Genomic DNA, 22811 nt, shown 5'->3' on the forward strand with positions numbered 1-22811 from the left:
TTGTTATGTCTCCCTTTTCATTTCTGATTTTGTTAATTAGGATGCTGTCCCTGTGCCCTCTAGTGAGTCTGGCGAAGGGTTTATCTATCTTGTTGATTTTCTCAAAGACCCAACTCCTCGTTTGGTTAATTCTTTGAATAGTTCTTCTTGTTTCCACTTGGTTGATTTCACCCCTGAGTTTGATTATTTCCTGCCATCTACCCCTCTTGGGTGAATTTTCTTCCTTTTGTTCTAGAGCTTTTAGATGTGTTGTCAAGCTGCTAGTGTGTGCTCTCTCCAGTTTCTTCTTGGAGGCACTCAGAGCTATGAGTTTCCCTCTTAGAAATGCTTTCATTGTGTCCCAAAGGTTTGGGTACGTTGTGGCTTCATTTTCATTAAACTCTAAAAAGTCTTTACTTTCTTTCTTTATTCCTTCCTTGACCAAGGTATCATTGAGAAGAGTGCTGCTCAGTTTCCATGTGAATGTTGGCTTTCCATTATTTATGTTGTTATTGAAGATCAGCCTTAGGCCGTGGTGGTCTGATAGGATGCATGGGACAATTTCAAAATTTTTGTATCTGTTGAGGCCTGTTTTGTGACCAATTATATGGTCAATTTTGGAGAAGATCCCGTGAGGTGCTGAGAAGGTATATCCTTTTGTTTTAGGATAAAAAGTTCTGTAGATATCTGTCAGATCCATTTGTTTCATAACTTCTGTTAGCTTCACTGTGTCCCTGTTTAGTTTCTGTTTCCACGATCTGTCCATTGATGAAAGTGGTGTGGTGAAGTCTCCCACTATTATTGTGTGAGGTGAAATGTGTGCTTTGAGCTTTACTAAAGTGTCTTTAATGAATGTGGCTGCCCTTGAATTTGGAGCATAGATATTCAGAATTGAGAGTTCCTCTTGGAAGATTTTAACTTTGATGGGTATGAAGTGCCCCTCCTTGTCTTTTTTGGTAACTTTGGTTTGGAAGTTGATTTTATTAGATATTAGAATGGCTACTCCAGCTTGTTTCTTCAGACCATTTGCTTGGGAAATTGTTTTCCAGCCTTTCACTCTGAGGTAGTGTCCGTCTTTTTCCCTGAGATGGGTTTCCTGTAAGCAGCAAAATGTTGGGTCCTGTTTGTGTAGCCAGTCTGTTAGTCTATGTCTTTTTATTGGGGAATTGAGTCCATTGATATTAAGAGATATTAAGGAAAAGTAATTGTTGCTTCCTTTTATTTTTGTTGTTAGAGTTGGCATTCTGTTCTTGTGGCTGTCTTCTTTTTGGTTTGTTGAGGGATTACTTTCTTGCTTTTTCTAGGGCATGATTTCCATCCTTGTGTTGTTGTTGTTGTTGTTGTTGTTGTTGTTGTTGTTGTTGTTTTTCTGTTATTAACCTTTGAAGGGCTGGATTTGTGGAAAGATAATGTGTCAATTTGGTTTTGTCGTGGAATACTTTGGTTTCTCCATCTATGGTGATTGAGAGTTTGGCCGGGTATAGTAGCCTGGGCTGGCATTTTTGTTCTCTTAGTGTCTGTATAACATCTGTCCAGGCTTTTCTGGCTTTCATAGTCTCTGGTGAAAAGTCTGGTGTAATTCTGATAGGCCTGCCTTTATATGTTACTTGACCTTTCTCCCTTACTGCTTTTAATATTCTCTCTTTATTTAGTGCATTTGTTGTTCTGATTATTATATGTCGGGAGGAATTTCTTTTCTGGTCCAGTCTATTTGGAGTTCTGTAGGCTTCTTGTATGTTCATGGGCATGTCATTCTTTAGGTTTGGGAAGTTTTCTTCTATAATTTTGTTGAAGATATTTGCTGGCCCTGTAAGTTGAAAATCTTCCTTCTCATCAACTCCTATTATCCGTAGGTTTGGTCTTCTCATTGTGTCCTGGATTTCCTGGATGTTTTGAGTTAGGATCTTTTTGTGTTTTGTATTATCTTTGATTGTTGTGCTGATGTTCTCTATGGAATCTTCTGCACCTGAGATTCTCTCTTCCATCTCTTGTATTCTGTTGCTGATGCTCACTTCTATGGTTCCAGATTTCTTTCCTAGGGTTTCTATCTCCAGCGTTGCCTCACTTTGGGTTTTCTTTATTGTGTCTACTTCCCTTTTTAGGTCTAGTATGGTTTTGTTCATTTCCATCACCTGTTTGGATGTGTTTTCCTGTTTTTCTATAAGGACTTCTACCTGTTTGGTTGTGTTTTCCTGTTTTTCTTTAAGGACTTGTAACTCTTTAGCAGCGTTCTCCTGTATTTCTTTAAGTGAGTTATTAAAGTCCTTCTTGATGTCCTCTACCATCATCATGAGATATGCTTATAAATCCGGGTCTAGCTTTTCGGTTGTGTTGGGGTGCCCAGGACTAGGTGGGGTGGGAGTGCTGTGTTCTGATGATGGTGAGTGGTCTTGATTTCTGTTAGTAGGATTCTTACGTTTGCCTTTCACCATCTGGTATTCTCTGGAGCTGGTTGATATAGGTGTCTCTGGTTAGAGCTTGTTCCTCAGGTGATTATGTTAGCCTCTATCAGCAGACCTGGAAGACTAGCTCAATCCTTAGTTTCAGTGCTCAGAGTACTCTCTGCTGACAAGCTCTCCTCTTGCAGGGAAGGTGCCCATATATCTGGTGTTTAAACCTGCCTCCTGGCAGAAGTTGTGTTCCACTCACCATAGGTTTTAAGATCCCGTGTCATATCCTGTGTGGGTCCTTGCGGGTGTCCGGAGACTCTCCGGGCCAGTACCCTGGTGCTGCAGTGGGCCGGAAGGGACTTGTGCCCCAGATCAGGCCAGGTTATCTACTTCCTTAATTAATTCAGTCTCAGGTCCCTCGAGATTGGATTGGAGCAGGCGCTGTGTTCCACTCACCAGAGGTCTTAGGATCCCGTGGCGGATCCTGTGTGGGTCCTTGCGGGTGCCCAGAGACTCCCCGGGCCAGAGACCCTGGTGCTGCAGTGGACCGGAAGGGACCTGTGCAACTTCCTACATTCTTACCATCTGTGTTTCTGAAAACCCTCAAAGCACATCACTTTGGAGGGAACTTCCAGAATCACCGATTCTCAAGAAACCTCTAGATTTTGGTTAAGGACCAATGAGATCATGAACGATATCAGATGGAGAAGATGTCTCTGTTCTGTGTCTTCATCACCAAGTGCTCTGGGGAAGAAATATACAGGAGGCCACTGAGTTCTTATGGTTCAACTTTCTCTCTCGTTCCCATTGAGTGTTTCCACCAAGACTTTAGAAAACCTCAGCTATGGCATCTGTCTCCAAGCTAAGAGCTGGTGAGAAATCAAAGAACCTAGAAACACAGCCATGGTTTTATGGTATTTTATACATTCAAGAGTCCTGATAGAGACCCCTCTCATACATAGCATGTCAGTGCGTTCCTGGATAGGTGTATACATTCCATGCACAAGAACTTCTATTTATCAGTTGGCTGTAGAGATTCAGAGACACTTTTTCATGGCTCAGCCTCTACTGTTTAAGAAATGACTCATCCTCCTTCTGCAACCACATCAGAAAATGCATTCTCTTCCTGACCCATTTCAGGTGCTTTGAGACATGGGGACAAAAAAGAGATATTCTACTAGGCTCTACATACTTAGTGGGTTTCTCTAGAGAATGGTCCAAGAGAATACACAGAACATGTTCTTGTTGGAGAACACAATGTAAAGATGTGGATGCCAACCTGTAAAAAGCCTACTTTCAGGAGAAGACAGGGTGCTTTATATCTAAGTATAAGAAGAGATACGTCAACAACAATGTCTAAAGATGAGCTCTCTGGACCAGCATCAATTTGACAGTGATCATACTTGGAACATTTGAGTAAGAACAGCATTGGCTGGAGGAGAAAGTGCTGTGGTGAAAGTAAAAGGCAATTGAGGTGTTAGCATCTGTCAGGGTTGATTTGGGGGAGTTCTGATAGCCTGTGTGTATTGTGCCTGCTGAGGCCACTATCTCCTTGCTTCTATGCTGATGCTGAAAGGCAGTAAAGAATGAGAGGTTGAGACCCAGTTGTCTCCCTGCTTTTCTGGGCACGCTGTAGAAATTCATTATTCATGATTACTATACCAAAGTGCAAAGCAAACTTTGAAAGCATGGAGCTCTCTGCCCTTTCCTCATTATTCATTTTTTTAATTGACGAATTATACTTCTATTTTCGTCTTTGGAAAATAAAATAGTTTTCCTATAAAATCCTTAGGTGCTCTCTGCCTAAGGTGGAGGCAAAAATCTCAGACTCTGGGGAGGAGGTTCTATTCCCAAAAGCCAGCATTGTTCTACAAATAAAATCAACCAGAGGAAACTAGAGATAGGAAGGCTAAGTTGCTGAAGAAAAGTGGAAGCACTCTCTCCTATAGTCATACTATTAAATATTAAAACTTGACAATAGCTCTGCCACATTCCCTCAACCTTTGCTTCGTAGCTCATAACCTTAACTTGACATATTCTTCCTTGTCCTGAACAAAACAAATTGTTAGATTTGGACTTTGAAGGTCCTTTGGCCTCCTTGATTCTAGATCCAGCATATCAGCTTAAAGGTCAGCCAGAACTGCTCTGTCTAGATAGCCTATATGTTGCCAACACTGTAAATGTTACAAATGCATCTGATCATTGTTTTCCCCATATCAAAACTGGTTCTGAGGACTGTTTGATGTCGCAGTTTTGGCTCTGGATTCCTGGCTGTGTCCCTAATCAATCAGTCTTAGAGTGTGAGTTCAATATACCATTGGTAGGTGACTGACATTGATGTCTGAGAGATTGTGTGCCTATTCCTGGACCATAACAATATACGACTCTTTAATCATCCCTTGTAGATGACTGGACCACAGGGCTCTGGATTTTTCTCACAAGAATCTGTGAATTTCAGATAGAATTCCTGTCCACATTGCAAATCATGGCCCATCCAACATGCTTCCTAAATATGTGTTGACTAACCATCCCAGCTGCAAATTGTTTTAGGCCACAGAGACTTTCCAGTATGGGGTTGATATCTTTATAAACATCAGAGCTTTAATCTTCACTGTAAGTTTATACCATAGGAGACTCCATGTGGAAAAATAGTAAGTCAGTATAAACTAAAATACAGGGAAACATAATAACACACTGGAGACCAAAGATATCTCTGTATTCAGATATGTGGGTTTCTCTGGAGAGAGTAAAGAAACCAACAGAGGCCCACACCTCACAGAGCAAATACAAAATAGATAAATCTTAAATGCAGTCGAGCTGCAGGTTGGTTTGGGGTCTGGTTGGCTCACAAACAGATGTTTCTTCTTCTTCTGAGGACTACTGCTGCTCCCAACATCTGGGTACTGGGAAGGAACACTCTAGGCTGCAGCTCCAGTCCTGTGTCACAGTGAGCAGTCACAAGAGTTTCTCATTGGGCATTAAGAGGAAGGTGCACCCACAGCGAGGTGCCCTCCTTGGCTTGGGTAGTCATGGTTTCCGATCCACCTGGTTTCAATGCCCCAGAGTTTGCTCTTACTCTGCCCAGTTCAGCCTTCCAGCATATCACATCTGTTCTATGCAACTTTCCACACAATACCAGCGACTACTAGGGTTGGCCCTTGGAGACCTTGACTTTGACCAGAATCAACTTTATGATACTGAAAACCTAGAAATCTCCTGGATTTTGCTAATTCCTGCTGCTCTCAGAGCTTCCTGTTTCTTTCTCACTCAGCCTCCATATTCTGTATGGTTAACTTGCAGCCACTCAAACAATTGAGTCAACAATGTTGCAGATCCCCTCACAGCTCACCCACTTCCACAGAAAGCAGCATGTCCTTTACAACGGAGCCATAAAGGAGGCAGGAAGGAGATGTCTACCCACTGAGGACAACAGTTAAAGCAGTAACCGCAGCCCCTTGCAGGTGTTTTCTCCCCAGTTGAAAAGTGACCTAGCACCTCAAGGCTCCACAAATCTCCTCCAGGCAAGCAGTGCCATTATGAGGGTTTCATTCCTCTTGCTCTGATTCTTAGCCAGACCAAACTTAAAATCCTTCCGTATTGAGAGCAAAATAGTTGTGTCATGGTTGACTCCCAGCTCCACCTCTAAAAAGGCAGGCATTAGGGAAAAATCTCTTCAACAGTCTTCTGTCCTAAGACAACAGTTGGATTATGACATCTTCCTTTTCTTTTAGTTTCCCCTGTGATGAAGGGCTTCATAGTCACTGACTTTCCACTACAGTCTCTACTGAACCCTCAGGATTTTTAAAGATTATTAATGTTAATGTGAATGAAGTGTGTGTGTGTGTGTGTGTGTGTGTGTGTGTGTGTGTGTGTGTATGCATGTGAGCACACACATGAGTGCAGAGAGAGAGAGGAGAGAGAGAGAGAGAGAGAGAGAGAGAGAGAGAGAGAGAGAGAGAGAGAGAAAGAGAGAGAGAGAGAGAGAGAGAGAGAAGCTTATATAGAAATAAATATTTACTTTTTACTCCCTGGATTTTCATCACAGTCATTATTGCTTTCTCAATTATTTCTGAAACTAATTACATTTCTTACTCATTGACTATTTCTGGAATGCACTTACTCCAAAAGGTTCCATGAGTTCCCAAAATAGTCCAACCAGTTAGGACTAAGCATTTGAAACTTGAACCTGTGAGGACATAGCAGATTCAAATAATAATTCTAATTGCTATTAGTGAGGTTTGATAAATAGATAGGACAGCAGTGGAGGTATATATTCATCCTTCCTGTTAGCTGGACACAACGTATAGTGGAAGTACCTATGGGAGCTGACTGCTCTTCTCAGAAGCTCCATTCACAGCTGTAGCTGCTCACTCTCCTGCTACAAGCTCTCCTTCAATCTCCCATTCTCCTTTCACCACAGGGCCTTATGCTCATAGAAAGACCCTCTCTACCTGCTTCTGTTCTTTACATTGACATCCTGGCTTGGTCCTGGCCCAGGAGTGTCCTGGCTATAGCAGACACAACCCCAGAGAAGACAAAGGCCATCCTATAAATGATCCTCCAAAGGGATGAACTCTTTCTAATTCCCTGCAAACCAGCATGATGACCAGTGAAGCTCCAAGGCTGAGAATATAATAATGGAGTTTGCTGTGCATGAGGATGGGCTGAACACCCCTTTCCAGACCCCTGGAGGTAGCAGGAACCCTGAATGTTTGCTATCTTTATTGTCTTCTATCTTTTCTCCTTGGGAAATCTCTGACATCATATAAATAAACGTCATTTCAGGCCATTACACAGTTCATCCCCACACATGGGAAAGTGAACGGGGGGGGGGGGGGGGGGAAGAAGAGGGAGAGAGAATACATGGCAATGAGAGCACAATTTGATGCTGGAGGAAAGGAATACAACCCATTTAGGTTCTAAAACAAATCATTCAAATGTGTCAGGTACCAATCCTTGCAAGGCTGTTCATTGCTCCCTGAACAGGGATGTTTTACAGGGGTCTCACTGGCCCAGAGCCTACCTGAGGAGGTGAGATTGCTTGGATTAATAACAGAGTTATCTGTTCTGGGAGAAAGATTTTAAAATGAGGTTCCCTTATTTAAGAGGTATCTTGGGAACAATGTCTTCAAGGAGAAGCAGGATTGAGCAGCCGAAAAAGCTAATCTCAGCTGTTCCAACCAGGCCCAGTGGACTTCCCAGGGAATGTTAAACCTAGTAGAAGGACCTACTCTTTCAGCTCAACAGTGCTAGCCCCCAAAGCCTCAGGTACCCTTCCCTAGTAGCCACTTTTGGCTAGTCCTAAAGTCATATGTTGTGAACAACACAGATACATTCCGGAAGGTTCCAATCTGTTGGTCACCATTCTCATCCTTGGCTGCCTTTACCTCACTACCATTGACACTGGCAGGGGTGACCTTAAGACATGTCCTAACTAGCCACATGGAGTCCAGTGTGTTCCTTGCTGTCTCTACTGTATAGCAACCCACTGGTTGTTATCTCAGTCAGTATGGTGTCTTTTTTTCATTTCTTGATACACAGGGACCAAATGGGGCTCATATGACATGATGTAGTATTCAATGTAGGCAGACTGAAGACTGTTCAGTGGAGCTGGCTCTTACTAGCAAGCCACATATGCTAGTCTCTTTGGATTGCTACAACACAGTACCAACTATGGAATGGTTTACAAACATTTCTTGAACTGGAAGTCTAGCATCAAAGGCATCAGCAGATTCAGTATTTGATGGGCATCTACTCTCTAGTTTATGGGTGGTAACTTCAGGCTGTGTCCTCTAGTAGTGGAAAGAATGAGGGAGCTCTTTGGGGTTTTTCTATAAAGTCAACAATCCTGTTTACAAAGGCTCAATGTTCATGTTGTATTTATCTCCTATAACCTCTACCTCCTAAAAGTACTATATCTGGCTTCAATATGTGAATAGTGAATGTGTAAATAATTGAAAGGGAACACAACTACTTAAACTGTAACACTTGCTCAGAACATTTAACTTCATTCAAGAGGAATTTCTGTCTTCAATGAGATAAAGGAGGTGTGATGTCAAGTCACAATTGGGGTGTGAAGCCCTCTTAAGTATTTGCAGTGTATCAGGACCATTGGACCCTGTTCTTTTCTTTGCTACCCAGTGGGAAGTGTTCCTGATGTTGTAGCTGCATTACTTTGGAGGTAGAGCCTATGCTGACATATCTGGCATAGCCCCCATCCCTCTCAACCCAGTATGCTACTCAGGCATCCACACTGCAACCCAAGGGTGGCCTTGAAGCTGACTGTGATCAACTAGAGGCCATTTTATCTCCTTGATCATTTGTGCATCTTCTGTGCCGACTGTTCCTTGACAAAGGATGGCAGGAACATAATTACTTTCATAAGTCTGCATAAGGCTTCCTTGGGTTTCCTGTTCTAATCTCACAATAGTTTCTCTTAATGGCTCCTAAGCAATCTGCCAAGTTACTCAGCATGAGCTCACTTAGGTTCTTGGCCTCACACCATTCCACACACAGTGAGATCAGGGAAGTCATACACCAAGTGCCCTGGTGAGTCACTGCTCCTTTGTGTTTGCCACTCACAAAGGCTTCTTGAGCCAACCCCACCTTCTTTCAAACCCTATTGGGTGACTGCACTGAACCGTTCACTAAACAATGAATATAAAGAGGTATTGATGACAGAAAATGTGGGCATGCTCCTGCTCACTGAGATGTTTGCTTCTCTCAGGCACCATTCCTGCCTAATCATAGACAAACAGTACTTGTACCTTTGTAAGACATCTCACAGTGGATTGTGACCAGACCTGCCTGTCACCAAGACTTAGTATCTCTGAAAAAAACAAACAAATAAAAAACAAAATACCTGCCCCTGGCAGGTGTTCACACCCTCATTTGTCACTCCATGGGTGGGTGCATCATTTTAACCAGATTTCAGAGCCAATCTGAGAACCCTTTCTAAAATGTGTGCATAATGCTTTGTTCTCAAGCTCCAGGTGTCTCCATTATGATTCTTCATTGGGGCATTGAGACTTATATGAACCACATAATACTGCCTTTCCTATGAGCACACGGGGAAGTAGAGAGAGACAAGATAAATCTTTTGAAAGCAAGAAGACACAGAAAGCAAAGTGAGAAGAGAGGGGTAAAGTAATAATCACATCTAGGAGTAGCTTCCATAAAGATTTATTATGCACAAAGGTTTATTGGTAATCTCTTCCAACATAGGAATGAGCAAGTTCTTACTCTCATGAAGCCATCAGAACAGTGATAAGACAGCAGAGGAGGACAGACAACTCGCCAAGACCATGACACAGAAAACACAGTGAGTTTCCGAGAATAGGGCATGGATCCAGACTCAAGGGCTTCTGGAACTTTCCCAAGAAAGGCCAAGAAAATGCCTGCAAAAGAGCTGAAAAGCATTAGATTCTCAACAAATGAAAACCACAGATCACATGATCCTAACCCAAAGCCTGCTGCGGATTTTCCAGTACCTTTGCCTACCCCCTCAGGATGTTAATCGTGGCCTTGTGTGCTGCAGCCTCTAGGCATAAACTCCAGAGTGGCAGCCTTGCCTTCTATAATACCACATCTTCTAGGATGTTGTGACAGCTGGCCCTAGAGGCTGCTCAGACAGCACACAAATGCATATTTGTAGAAAACAGGTTTCTGCTACTGGCTGGCTGGCTGGTCTCCAGGAACTCACAGCCACCCAACCTGGCCTCCCTCTTCTGCAACAACTGCCAGAAATGGAAGGGCAGAGTGTGGCAGTGAAGAGCAGTCACAGCAGCCCTGTGGGAGCACCATCCCTTTCAGGTATAGATAGGCAGAGTGTGATTGCTCTGAGACAGCAAAGTGTTAAGGAAGGAGCCTGGGGCTGATTTCAGTCCCTGGAGAGCTCAGAGAAGCACAAGCCCTTGTCAAGGAGCTCCCAGCTGGAGCTCTCTGTACTAATGGCACTCTAAGGAATTTAGGAAGGTTGAAGGGGGTAACAGGGCAGAGAGCAGTTCTGGGAAGCAGTGGGGTTTCCAGGGGATGCAGCTGTGTAGCTTCACGGGCTCTCCCAGCCTGGAATTCATCCCCAGACAATCTGCAGGCAGTGCCAAGGCTGCTGTTCCTGACATTCTGCTCCTTAGGGCATGAAAATTCCTCTGTCAGCTGCAGAACTTGGAGAGGGTCCCAAAAGCACAAAGCTACAGAAAGGGGTGAGAAGATCCAAGGAAGACTGTTCCCAACTACTCCCAGGTGTGTGTGCGTGTGTGCCTGCAAACAGGCACTCACATACACACACTCACTCACATATGTAATACCACATACTCTCACACACGTATACACACATGTTTACACATGCACACCACACACACACATGATCACTCACACACACACACATACTCACATACCCATACACATACAAACACACTCACACACACACACACTCACACACACATGTTCTCTCTCACACACATATCCGCATGAACATACCACACACACACACACACACACACACACACACACTCACACACACATGTTCTCTCTCACACACATATCCGCATGAACATACCACACACTCACACACACACACACACACACACATATATATATATACATGCTCACACATACACACTCACACACACATGATCATTCACACACACACACACACACACACACACATACATACACACATACATGCTCACATACCCAAACACATACGCACACATATATGCACACATCCACACCACACACACATACAGAGAGAGAGAGAGAGGAAGAGAGAGAGACAGAGAGAGAGAGAGAAAGTAAGCGCTCTGGGCAGCCTGGAAACATGGGGACAAGTATTTGTGTCTCTGTATTTGTCCTGCACCTTCCCTTTCCTCCTCTTCTCACCTAGCCCAGCATGTGCCCCACTACTCCCAAATATGCAGGATCAGATTAGGAGATTGATCCTGTAGACACTATCAGTGCAGATGTGGCCCAGCCTGACACCACCAACTTTTACACAAGACCCCCATTTCTGCCAAGTCTTCTTCCCACAGCCCTCACTCTTGCTCTTTATTCTCCAGCATACCATAGTGAGAGCAAGTGACAGATTGAAATCACTTATATCATGAGCCAAAGAATACAGAAAATAAGAAGAGGCTAGAGTTCCAGAAGGGCACATTCTGATAAGCCCCCCCCCCACACACACACACACATTTTTCTTAAAGGTCCCACCATCTTCTAATGACATAATCTTGGAACACATGTCTTTAATTCGTGGACTACAAGGGACATTCAAGATTCAAGGTGCTTGACGGACTAGTTTTATTTAAAAACAAAACCAAGCAATCAAAAAATGTATTTAGCTCACGGTTCTTGAAATTTAAGGTTCCAACCTCAGCTCAGGTCTTATTGAATCTTCTTCTCTACACCCTACTCCCATGGCTAGCCAGCTGCTGGCTGCCCAGATCTTCCCAGGCCAACCGCCCCTGTGGCTAACTGTCACAAATCCCCATAACCCAGTAAATGAAAACTCCGGGAGCTTGTAATTTATCAGCCAGATTTATAACAGTAAACCTTCAACCCCCAAAATGCCCACACAAAGAACTGGAAACTCAATTGATATTGATATTGATACAAGCTGCACACCTAGATTGGACAGATGTGCCCTGCATTATTTAATTGTCCATCTAAGAAATCCCCAGTTACTTATGACTCCTAGGACCATGTGGTTGTGCCTCATCATTCTCTTCTATAGGTCCCATCTTGTCTCCTCATCTCCATCTCTGTCTCTCTCCCTCTGTCTCCCTCTGTCACCTCTGTAAATCTTTCAGCTCTGCATTCCCTCCTACTTCCCAATCACAGGATCTAGTCTTATCTGACTAATTAAGATTTCAACAGCATGGATCCTTCCATAAAGATGAGTTCTATTGACTTAGAAACCGTACTCAAGGTAAAGGTCTAGAGAGAATGACTGATGTAAATATAATGTCGATGGGTGTCAGAATTGTCCTGGCCCTATGATAACACAGAAGTTACTTAGGCTGTTGTAAACTGCAAGTGATATCTCTCATAAGGATGGGTTTATGTACTAAGAAGCTCTGCTTAAGATTTGGGTTGGGCAGAGGGAAGTCTGGGATAAACAAACATAATAGTCTGGGGGATAGAGGTGAAGTCTGGTCCTATAGGTAACACAAGATCAGGAGGTCAGAATACATCTTAGCCACCTGGAGGAAGATAGGAAAACATCTTCCTTTTTTATTGGTTATTTTATTTATTTATATTTCAAATGTTGTCCCCCTTCCCCTCCCTTTTGTCTATAAACGGGTGCTCCTCCACCCACCATCACACTCGCACCTCACCGATCTCGCATCCCCCTACACTGGGACATCAAGCTTTCACAGGACCAAGGGCCTCCCTTCCCATTGATGCTTGATAAGGGAATCTTCTGCTACATATGTAGCTGGAGCCATGGACCCATCCTTTAAAGAGTCAAGCCTGCATGTTTAACATTCCTGGCTTTTATTCTTCCTGGCTTCTCCAGTGCTTACTTGTGTAGTCAAGGACCTCTTGCCCATGTCTTATGACCTCAAATCTCAATAAGCCTGCCTCTTAAAGGTCCCATCATCCCCATCCTTGGTACCTGTCCTAGCAGTTTGCTTTCCATTGTTTTGATAAACACTATGACTAAAAGCAACTTGGGGATAAAAGGATTTATTTGGCCTACACATTAACATCAAATTCCATCACTAAAGGAAGTTGGGACAAAGACTCAAGCAGGAACCTGGAGTCAGGCACTAAAGCAAAGATTATGAAAGAGCACTGCTTACTACATTGCTCTCCAAGACACATTCAGCTTGTTTTTAAATATAACCCAGGACCACCTGCCCAGAGGTGGCACTATGCACATTAGTCTAATCTCTCCCACACCAATAATTCATCAAGAAATTGTCCCATGGGCTTGCCTACAGACCAATCTCTTGAAGTAATTTTCTCAGTTTAGGTTCCCTATTCCCAGATGGTTCTAGCTTGTGTCTAGTTGACAAAAACAAAAAACAAAACAACAACAACAACAAAAATCCTAACTACACAATACTTTAGGGTTTCAAACACTTGAGCCTTTCAAGGAGTGCACTCAGACTATATCTAAGCCATACAAAAGCCATATCCTAAAAGAAAAACCAGAAAGTTGGCCACAGGAGAAATGATAGTGGTGCTGACATCCTGGGTGTGTGGTGCTATGCTTCATTTAAGGCTTTGCTAACAGTAACTGGGAGCTCCTAATTGCTTTTCAAGCAAGACTTTGCAAGTTCATTTAAAACAGGACCCTGAAAATTATGTAGACTGCCTGGACAGAAAGCTACAGTATGAGAGAGTTGGTCAGTGTTACTCTAAACTAGGAAAGAACTGGTGATTACATGTATTTGTTTTTTACATCACCAAAGGTATATCTAGACCCTCTATACTGAGTGTAATCATAGGATTATTAGAATGGCTACCTAAGCATCAATAGCCTAGAGACACAAAGTCTCCAAACTTGTAGACATCACTTTCTGTTGCATAAAAAACATAGTAAATAAGTAGGCACTGGAGAGATGGCTCAGTGCATAACAACACTGGCCAGGAAGGCATAAAACTGAATTTATTTATCAGGGCCTGTCCTGAAACAACAGGCTGAAGGATCCCAAACAAAGAAATGTTGAGTGGAAACACCAGGGATAAGAAATAAAGCAGACAAATACAATAGCTGGGATCAGGAAGTCTTGCATAAGCTGATGACTTATGCCAAGCAAGTTTATTAAGAAGTATAGCATCATATATACTATTTTTGTTGGGGGTAGTAGGGAGAAACAGTCAAGGTCAGCAGAGACCTAATCAGACAATTTTGGCAAGGAAAACATAGGATACCACAGAGACAGCTGCCTAAGAACTAATAACAATAGCCCAAGGCTCAGAACTGAATCTCCAGAAACCACAAACTTGACTCCTGTGAGACATTGGCTCCAGTCCTATACTGGTCTTGCCAAGTCTACTCCTGGAAAAGAAAACAGAACTAAAGTTCCCCTTGTCCTTTCATCAGGCCTCTGAGAAAGCCCTAGGTCGATCTGGCTCCAACAAGAATTCATGTAAAAAGAAAAAGACCAGGTGGCCACACATGTACCAGTAAGTAATTCCAGTACTGTGTGGGACAGAGCCAGGAGGGTTCCATGGCTTGCCAGTCATCATCCTAGCTCTAGGTTCAGTGAAAGAATCTGTTTCAAAGGAATAAGGTGGAAAGTCATAAAGCAAACACCCAGCATCCTACTCTGGTCTCCACACATGTACACTCACCCACATAGATGTATGCATATACTACCATGATGCACATACAACACACTCACCCCTATGTACATACATACACAAGAAAGCAAGTAATGAATAAGTAAACAAGAACATGGAAGCCTGCTATTGTAGTGCCTTTAATCCCAGCATTCAGAGTCTAAGACAACAGGAACCAGCATGGGTTATGTGGGTAATTGAAATTAGTGACATTGGATATAAAGGGGAAAATAATAAGAAAAATCACATACCTGGGCTAAGGGAGCTGAAGAAAAGACAAAAGAAGGATAAGCCATACCTTAGGAGAGGAAGCTGTGGCCTACTTAAGAAGTCAGAATGCTGAACATAGGGTACAGTTGCAGTTTTGCATAATTACAACACTGAGACCAACATGGCTAAGGAAGGGGTGGGAGCAGCCACAGGTAGATGTGATGGAGACATGGCAGGAAATGAACCACAACAGAGATTCTAAAGTCCCTCTGCCCTGTCATTCCTTCACAGATTTACTGCTCTTTGTCTAGAAAATATGGCCAGACTTCATTTTGGTGTGAAGATGACCATGTGCAAGCTAAAGTAATTAAAGCTGTATACCTTTGTCTTATAATTGAACATTGCATGAATTTGGCCTCTCCATGAAGTTAGAGAACCCAGAAATGAAGACAAGTTGTGCATAGGAATTGTTTCTCACCACACACCAGCTGAACAAACTTGGGTAAGGTATTTAGCCACTCTCAGCTCCAATTGTAATTGTTTAAACATGTAAGTCATGGCTGGCTGTTCCTGTGACCCAAAGGTATAGAGAACATGTGGCCAGACAAGGTGTATGCATTGTGCAGAACAGTTTCTGACACTTAGCAAGGGTCAGGAATTGCATCTCAGTTCCATCAGTGTCACATGAAAATAGAATATACAGTACAATGTATGCTTTAGCACCTCCCCTGTAAGCAATGCCTGCTGTGCCTACACACGACATAAGTCCACTTTCACACCTAACAGATGGGATCAAGCCAGCACCTTAGTAGGTTGATTTTAATTGTCAACTTGACAGAATCTAAAATCACCCAGGGAATGGGCCTCTGGCACGCCTGTGGAGGATTGCCTTAATTTAATTAATCAAGGCAGGAAGACATACCTACTGTAGGTGGTGCCATCTTCCTGGGTGAGCATGTTGGATTATATAAATGAGAAAGAGAACTGAACAGCATGTATGCATTCCTGTCATCTGGTTCTTGACTACAGATACATCTGTCATTGTTACTTCCCCACCTGATATGTGGTGAGTTGAATGAAAATGGCTCCCATATATTTGGATACTTTGTCCCCAGGTGGTGAAACTGTTTGGGAAGGATGATGAGGTGTGGCTTTGTTGGGGAGCCACCATTGAGAGTGGGCCTTGAGGTTTCAAGAGCCCAGGGCATTCCCAGTTAGCAGTTAATGTTCTCTCTCTCTCTCTCTCTCTCTCTCTCTCTCTCTCTCTCTCTCTCTCTCTCTCTCTCTCTCTCTCCCTCTCTCTCTCTCTCTCTCTTTCTCTTTCTGCCTCTTGCTTTTGGGAAAGGTATAAGCCCTCAGCTACTACTCCCATGGCATGCCTAGCTGCCTCTTCCATGTTTTCCCTTATCATGATAGTCTTAGACTCTAACCCTTTGAAACTATAAACAAGCCCTCCAATAAATACTTCCATATGTCACTTTGGTCATGGTGTCTCTTTGTAGCCATTGAAAAGTAACTAAGACTATAACCTGGAACTGTGAGAAATGAATCCCTTTATCCTATAAGTTGTTTTTGCTAAACTATTTTATCAAAGCACCAAGAAAATAACTAAGATATTGGGCTACCAGCAGGACAGCTGGTCTGTCAGATGCCCATTGACCTTGGGAAAGTATCAGAACACTGTAATCCCCACAACCCAAAACAGGGCAAAGACTGAGTCGAGGGAGGCAACACTAGGTCCCAGGACCTTGGGACAAAACCTCAACAAGATTATACCAGCGCATACATACATTACTCTTTGATCCTCCATCTTAAAGAGCTGCTCTTGGGTAGTAGCCAAGGCCCATAGAGGTTTTGCTCGAGAAGCCAAATCTTTTAAGTTCAGACTCCATTTAGAGAACCTGACCTAAGTTTAAACTCCTGCAAACTAACAGGCAATAGTTTCCAAGTTAATCCATAATAAAGCCCAAGCCTAGCTGAAGTCCCAACAAGACCTACATCTCCAGGTTTTCCCCCCAACAAACCTGCATCCCCAGGTTACAAGCCAGCCCCTTGCCTGAGGACCACCAATGCAGAAGGAAGCAGAAATTAAGTTTATGATATGACTCCCAGCACCAGCTAATTATTTTAAAGGCCATAGTAACTTCCCAATTAGATGATTACACACTTACCCCCCACTTGTTGCTTACTATAAAGCCTTGCCCCCAATAGATATTTAGGGCTCCTCATCACCAAAACCATTCTGTGTGATGACAGTGCACTGAGGGTCCAGAGCTAGCTCCAATAAAAAGGTCCTACTGTGACTGCATCAGATAGGCTTCTGTCTGTATTTGGGCATCACTACACTCCTGGCACTATATGTTCAACTGTATATTTTTGAATTTCATAATACTCTTATCATCAGGACCCAAATCCCCATGCAAGTAATCTATGGGCTTCCAGTATATCCCCAAATGTAAGGCCCAGCTGTATATTTGGATAAATCTTGAGTACTGTTACATATTGTTATATAGAGAATAGGCATTTTCATTTATTTTTCTCATCACTGTGACAACAACCTTGACAGAGCCAACTTAAGAGAATGGACGTGTATTTTGACTAATGATTTCAGAGAAGTTGCAGTCTGTCATGCCATGGTGAAGTGAACTTGAAGCAGCAACCTGGTTACGGGGTGGAAACCAAGGAAACAAACTGGAACACAAAGTGAGTATAACTATTAAAGGTCCACCCACAGTTTGCTACTTCTGCCAGCCTGACCCTACCTTCCAAATGCAGCTCCTAAGAGAGCCACATGTTGAAAAATGAGTTCAAACCATAAGCCTGTGGGGGTCATTTCAATTCAAATTGTAACAGCAGGTTTGCTGGTGAATTAATCAAAATCTACACAAACACAAGGCAGTCCCAGATGAGAAGAGCTGAGATGGCTGGCAGCCTCTACATGTCCCTTAACTACAAGTGTCCCACACAGTGGGGTAAGGAGAACCACTGCCAAACATGGAGAGACAGGAGCAAACATGATGATACCTATGACAGGTTCTTTCTTCTCTCACTGAAAAAAATAATAAACTATTAGTTTCTCCAGGCTGTGGGAAATTTGGAGCATGGTATGTACTTTAAAACTTAGAAATGTAGATTCAAAATTCCTCTGCCTGTTCAGTATAACAATAGCTATGGAGTCAGGATGTTCTGCTCAAAAGAAAAGAGTGGCATCCAAGGTCAACTTCTGCTCAGACTTTTCAGAGAACCCTGAAGAATCTCCTTAGAAGAACCTGGGCATGTGAAGAAAAAGGTGGACACACAAGGAGGTCTCAGCTTCCTGAAGTCCACTGGTGAGTTCTAATAGGACCCCGCAAGCTACACAACTAGCTCAGACTTCTGGACTAGCCTGAGAGCTGAACAAGAATCTACTTAGTAACAAAGAATGAAGGGTCTCAAAGGAAAAGGATAGCTTTTTATTTAGACAGATGGTACTGAAACATGGGGAAACCATATACCAAGAAGAAAAGGGGTGTGGAAGGCTTAAACTATCTCTCATGAGAGGGAGAGACTAAGACAGAAAAAAGAGATCTCACAAATGGATTATAATTCAAAATGTGAAATACAATATCCTGAAACTTCTAGAAGACATCATAGAAAAAAATCTAGGTGACTATATCCTCAAAGCATAATCCAGGAAAGAATAATTCAAATTCAACATCATTAAAATTAACGCCTTTTCTTTATTAAAGACACAGTAGTACACATTTAAAATTCCATTACTACAGAGTTCTTGTAATAGTGAGACAATCTGCCCCCGTAAAAATCAGAAGGAAAATAATGTCATTAACCGGAATAAAATATTTTCAAAACATCTGCTTCATAGGGTACTTATACATTAAAGGAATGTTTTTAACTGAGCAACTTAACCGCAGATAGTCCAATTTTCAAAATGAGCAAAGAAATCTAAACAGCCCATCAGGAAAGAAGATGCACATGGGTAAAGTAAGCAAATGAAAAAATTGATCAGCCACACTTAGTGGTATAGAGTTACAAACTAGAGCAACAGCCAGACAGATACCATTACATGCCTATCAGAGCACTAAAACCTAAAAGGCGGACCCCTGCTGCTGGTGAGGAAGAGAAGCCAGGAGAACTCTCACTTCTCCCCTGCGGGGAATGCAAAGTGGTGCAGGCACTTTGGAAGACAGCTTGGCAGTCTTTAAAAAGCTAATCACATTCTTACTGTGTCACCCGGTAATCACACTCCTTTACACTTACCCAAATGATTTCAAAAATCATGTGCACACCAAATCATGGGCATAGATGTGTGTGGCACTTTTAGTTTTTAATTGATTACATTGAGGGAGAGAGAGAGAGAGAGAGAGCGAGAGAGAGAGAGAGAGAGAGAGAGAGAGAATATGTGCTTCACTCTCACCCATGTTGAAGTAATAAGACAGCTTGCAGAAATCAGTTCTCTCCTTTTATCCTGTTGGTTCCTGAGATCACACTCAGGTCCTCTATCCTGTTGGCAAGCACCCTTATCATCTCACATGGCACAGTTCTATTTCCAATGAGAAACACTTGGAAGCAACCAAGATGCCCTTCAGTAAATAACTAGATTTAAAAATCTACATAATGGCATATTGTTTAGTACTAAAGATAGCTCTCAAGCCACAACCAAACAGACAAAACTTAAGTATACAGTGAGTGTGCAATAGAGGTTGCCAATCTGAAAAAGGCTGTAGATCATATAATTCCATCTATGTGCTCTTCTGGGGAAAGAAACTTCACCACAAAAGCAAAAGTCAACTTGTTTGTGGTTTCTTGAATTTAGTGGGAGAGAGGGGCTGGCCATTATATTAAGCATAAAGAGTTTGTAGGCTCATAGGACAGTCTGTACAACAGAGGGAGAGGGGGAGGGGGAGGGGGGAGAGAGGGAGGAGGGGGAGGGAGAGGGAGGGGGAGGGAGAGGGAGGGGGAGGGAGAGAGCATGCACACTTTATTTGCATGTGAACTTCAGTCTTAGGCAGCAACAGACATCAGTTGCAACAGATTCATAACCCTAATCCAAGATGTGAGCAGTGAAGGAGCAAGTTACTTTAGAAGGAGAGATAAGTAATGTCATGAATTACATCTTTTATGTTGAATGATGTCAAATTTCTATTCTTATGTTACATTCTGTGAAAACTCCAGAAAACTATATAATTCAATGATTTATGAGTGGGGGTTGGGGAGGCAAGAAAAAATGTCTTCTCTAATTTCTTCTATTTAATGTTGTATATGCTGTATTTCTAGCTGTAGTAAGACTAGACAAACATAATACAGTGAGTATGACCAGGAACAAAGGCAAAAGTCCCTGTAAACACACTGAGAGCAGACACAGAAGAAGAAGATGTGTGTAAGCATTTCCAAGCTGGAAGCAGCTCTGGTTGCCTCCATCCTGAGCCAATCCAGCTGAAAAGCTCACTGGCCACTCTTCCTCCACACTATGATGAGACCATTTTGTGAAGGAAGAGCATTTGCGCAGTCCTAACATCAAATGACGGCTTATAAAGAGGCAAGGCAGGCATTTGTGATAATTGACTTGTACAATCTATAACTTTCCCCCTGAACTAAAAATACTGAAGTCACTATAGAAACACTAAAAGGAAAATATCCCTTCAGCATCCCAACAGTTCACTGGGATGAACAGAGTATTGATGGATTAATACGTATATCTTTATTAATGTGCCCAGGAAAAAAATATTGCAGTGATAAACAAAGCAAGAGACTCAAAGGAAAGTGACTGCCGCTTATGTCTGCATTAGCTTCCTGTTACTACATCAAAATACCTAAAGCAATTAACTTATAGAGAAAAAGAATGTTTTATTGAGCTCTTAAATGTGGATGTTTCAGTTCAAATGTGAAGTTCAACTTCTGTGAGTCGTGACTGGGGACACTAGTCAGTCATGGCAGAGAGCATGAGGTAGAGCCACTCACATATGAGTCAGGCATCAAAGAGAAAAAATTACACAGAGCAAGGTTCCATAATCCTTTTTGATGATATAACCCCAATGCCTAAAGACTTCCCACAGCCTCGTCTCACAGAGGTCCATGGCACTCAGGATGGCATCCTCAGGACCAAGCCTTTAATACATGGGGCTGTGGGACCACAGGACCCTTCTTCACAGGTGAAGGGAGATGGAGGTTCTAGTGATTATTAGGGGGAATCATGAACCTGGAAATTGAATAAGTTGTAAAGATATTCTATTTTGAATTTAGACTATGTCCAGCAACAGCCATCAAGACTCTCTCTCTCTCTCTCTCTCTCTCTCTCTCTCTCTCTCTCTCTCTCCTAAATAATCTTTCTACCCTTGTCTCCCAAAAGCTGTGCCATCATTTCCTGGCTTCATTCTTTTGTTATATTACATTGAGGTTTCAGGGTGGATCTGAAAGGTAGCTGGGCACGTTTTCGTGGGTCTGATGCATATGAAGGAACAGAAGAGAACCCCTCCCCAACTCAGCAGCAAGGGAAGCCTAGATTCAATCCTGATCCCCAGGGCAGTCCCTCTGGGGCCTCTCTGATTGCCAAGTCTCCAGGCGTTAAGGTATCAGTTTCTGATCTCCACACTGCCTCACATGTTTACAGGCCCTCAAGACCTCAGTAACACCAGTCCAGCTCTGTTCTCACCTCACCTGCTCACATCCAAATGCATTAACACCTGGGACCACTCTACTACCAAACAGGAGCTTAGCAAACTGCTTTGGTTAAAAAGCAGCGGGATAACTAAACGCAGGCTGAAAGGAAGCCTCCTGGGAACTGATGAGCAGAGTGAAGAAAGCACACCTGCTTTAAGATGCTCTGAGACTGATTGGCTGATTGTGGAGAGATAGGTTGTTCCGGCTTGAGAGCCAAATCATCTTCGGCTATCTTTATCCTCTTCATAGCCATTTAATGTACACCTCTGTACTTACTTGACTTAATATCCTTGTAATACCCTTTTACCAACTGTGTAAGCAGAGCCCCCTTAACTTCCAAAAGGCTAAGAATGTCACAGGCTATCATCTAAGGCTTATTTCTAGTGGAGGTTTCTCCACTTTTAAGTAGATTTCCCTATTGATATTGTACCAGTATACTTTAAAAATAGCTTGATTTATGGATTTCTTTGTTCTTTTACTATAAAAAAAATCATGAAATGTTCGGATTTGGTTTTCAGAGTGACCTGAATGTGTGTTTCTAGGTCGTGATCACTGATATTTGGCTCCATAATAAACTGTCTTTTCTTCCCTTGAAGATGAGAGCTGGCTTCATTATTTCAATTTTTGTGCTTACATACCTTAGTTTTCATTTCACATCTGTCTCCTTTTAGATCACCTACTTACCACTGATGTGGGCAGTGAAACCTAGCCTGTCTCACAAGAAATAAGGAATCTGACTGTCAGCCTCTTACAGTATCTTGTTCCAGACCCTAAACCTCTAGCCCCTCTCTTAACCTGGAGACACTTTGGATTATGGAAACAATAAGCCTAGGCAGAAGAGATCACCTCTAGATGTAGATAAATATCCCTGTGGCTAGGATGCACCCATGAGTATGAGTGATCATCAAAAAATGAGCCTGTCTCACCAAGGAGTGATGACTGTTTAATTATGCAAGTCTCTTTCTCCTATTCAAACCTAAAGTTTGTTTCCACCTCGGAGACAAATTTGGGGTCACTGAGGTCATTTATTCTTCTTCTTGATACACACAGCATGAATATGAGGTAAGTGACAGCTTTTCAGTTCTCTTAAAACTTTGTCTACTATATAATCCAGATCTAAGAAGAAACTTCAGAACATTAAAAAAAAATAACAGAAAGAATAAAACTAAGAACTAATGAAAATATCATTTTGGGTATATTTTCTGACATCATTTATGCAGTCAATCAATCATATCAGAGACACATCTTACATAACCAGTTGTCACTTTGTTGAAGTCAATCACA

At 42.5% G+C, this 22811-nt stretch overlaps 1 long non-coding RNA gene across 2 annotated transcripts in view; it reads right to left on the reverse strand.

Annotated features, from left to right (window-relative positions):
• Positions 1 to 22811, reverse strand: part of Gm30313 — a 45912-nt gene that overhangs the window by 6183 nt on the left and 16918 nt on the right. Inside the window, exon 3 of one of the 2 annotated variants that reach the window (XR_379202.3) lies at positions 9536 to 9777. The exons of the other annotated variant lie outside the window; for it this stretch is intronic. This is a non-coding gene — a long non-coding RNA (predicted gene, 30313). Of the gene's footprint in view, positions 1 to 9535; positions 9778 to 22811 lie in introns of those variants that run through there. 2 annotated transcript variants of the gene reach the window in all.

Source organism: Mus musculus, chromosome 9 (assembly GCF_000001635.26).
Source record: "Mus musculus strain C57BL/6J chromosome 9, GRCm38.p6 C57BL/6J".
Taxonomy (NCBI): domain Eukaryota; kingdom Metazoa; phylum Chordata; class Mammalia; order Rodentia; family Muridae; genus Mus; species Mus musculus.